Source organism: Mus pahari, chromosome 5, assembly GCF_900095145.1.
Source record: "Mus pahari chromosome 5, PAHARI_EIJ_v1.1, whole genome shotgun sequence".
NCBI classification, from domain to species: domain Eukaryota; kingdom Metazoa; phylum Chordata; class Mammalia; order Rodentia; family Muridae; genus Mus; species Mus pahari.
Window position 1 is genome coordinate 144,405,780 of NC_034594.1, and position 2,737 is coordinate 144,408,516.

The window sequence follows — 2,737 nt, forward strand, 5'->3', positions numbered from 1 at the left end:
ATTCTCAGGACATAGAGGGGACAGCATTCAGAGTGTTTGAAATTGTCAAAGAACGAGTTTAATAAAAGCTTTAAAAGGGAAGGAGGAGGAGGAGGAGGAGGAGGAGAAGAAGAAGAAGAAGAAGAAGAAGAGGAGGAGGAGGAGGAGGAGGAGGAGGAGGAGGAGGAAGAAGAAAAGAAAAATTGTGTGAATGAATTCTAGCACCAATTACTGTTACTAAGGCTGCAAGGCCCCAACATAAGATGAATATTATATCTTGCCCTTGTCTAACGGATGAGGCAGTTCCAGCACTAACACTGTTACTTACAGCTGATTACACTAGGCTCCTTCCAGGGACCTAATGATGTCATCACCTGCCACCATAACCTGCCACCTCCAGGTACAGGTTGCCTGGTGTATAAAAGACTGCTTACCACCCCAATTCATATTCTCTCTCTCTCTCTCTCTCTCTCTCTCTCTCTCTCTCTCTCACCCTTTCTATCCTTCTCTCTGTCCTCTTCTGTCTCCCCTTCTCTGTCCTCCTTGCTCTGTTCCTGTGTGTCTGCCTCTCCCCCATCTGCAGGTCCTCCCTCCCTTCCTCAAATATATTCCCTCATTACAGATTAGTTACATGGCATGATTTCTCATACTGGGTACCTTGGTATAGGCCTGCAAAGGACCCCCTGCCTATGCACCCTATTATATTTCATAATGACACTAACTACATCTAAATCCTAAACTGTAACATGAGCTAGGCTAGAAAAGACCTAACAGGAGGGGAGAGGGTATACAAGGCTAAACCTGGACCTCAGTGCGTGGAAGAGGATCTGAGAGAAAAGGCAGGAGACAGAGGACCTCCAAGTGAGGAAAGCAGGGAAACTAGCCAAAGGTCTGCACTTGGATCTGGGGAGGAACCCAGGTACATCACACTGTTAGCACTTTGTCCATTCAGAGCACAGTGCCTCAACCAGGATGTTTGCCCCACCCCTGTCCATTCATATGCCTTATTCCATCAAACAGTACTTATGGAGCTTTCCCTGGATAAACAGTTAAAATTTTGCAAACCACATCTGCATGTGGGCACCAGGAAAAATTTCCTGAACAAAACACCAATAGCTAATGCTCTAAGATCAAGAAATGGCAAATGGGACCTTGTAAAATTGCAAAGCTTCTGCAAGGCAAAGAACACTGTCAATAGGACAAAATGGCAACTAACAGATTGGGAAAAGATCTTTAACAATCCTACATCTGATAGAGGGCTAATATCCAATATATAAAAAGAATTCAAGAAGGTAGACTCCAGAGAACCAAATAACCCTCTTTAAAAATGGGGTATAGAAATAAACAAAGAATTTTCAACTGAAGAATATTGAATGTCAGAGAAGCACCTGAAGAAATGTTCAACATCCTTAGTATCAGGGAAATGCAAATCAAAACAACCCTGAGATTCCACCTCATACCAGTCAGAATGGCTAAAATCAAAAACTCAGATGACAGCAGATGCTAGCAAGGATATGGAGAAAGAGGAATGCTCATCCATTGCTGGTGGGATTGCAAGCTGGTACAATCACTCTGGAAATCAGTTTAGTGGTTCCTCAGAAAATTGGACATAGTACTACCTGAGGACCCAGGTATACCACTCCTGGGCATATACCCAGAAGATACTCCAATATGTAATAACGACACATGTTTCACTATGTTCATAGCAGCCTTATTTATAGTAGCCAGGAGCTAGAAAGAACCCAGATGTCCTTCAAAACAGAAGAATGGATACAGAAAATGTGGTACATTTACACAATGGAGTACTACTCAGCTATTATAAACAATGAATTCATGAAATTCTTAGGCAAATGGATTGAACTAGAAAGTATCCTGAGTGAGCTAACTCAATCACAAAAGAATGCACATAGTATTCACTCACTGATAAGTGGATTTTAGCCCAAAAGCTCCAAATAACCAGGATACAATTCACAGACTACTTGAAGCTCATTAAGAAGGAAGACCCAAGCCAGGTGTGGTGGTGCACACCTTTAATCCCAGCACTTGGGAGGCAGAGGCAGGCAAATTTCTGAGTTCAAGGCCAGCCTGGTCTACAAAGTGAGTTCCAGGACAGCCAGGGCTACACAGAGAAACCCTGTCTCAAAAAAAAAAAAAGGAAGGAAGACTAAAGTGTGGGTGCTTTGGTCCTTCTTAGAAGGAGTACAAAATACTCACAGGAGCAAATATGGAGATAAAGTGTTGAGCAGAGACTGAAGGAAAGGTCACTCAGAGATTTTCCTACCTGGGGATTCATTCCATATACAGTTACCAAACACATACACTATTGTAGATCCCAAGAACTGCATGCTGAAAGGAGCCTGTTAGGCTGTCCCCTGAGAGAGCCTGCTAGAGCCTTACAAATACAAAGGGGAATGTTCGCAGCCAACCATTTGACTGAGCGCGGGGGGTCCCCAATAGAGGAGTTAGAGAAAGGACTGAAGGGATTGAAGGGGTTTGTAACCCCATAGGAAGAACAATAATATCAACCAAGCAGACCTCCCAGAATTCCCAGGGACTAAGCCATCAACAAAAACACTTGCCTCTAGCTGCAGAGGATGGCCTTGTCATGCATCAGTGGGAGGAGAGGTCCTTGGTCCTATTAAGGCATGATACAATGCCCCAATGTAGGGGAATCAAGGGCAGGGAGGCTGGAGAGGGTGTGTGAGTGGAGGAACACCCTCATAGAAGCAGGGGGAGGGAGGATAGTCATAGGGTGTTT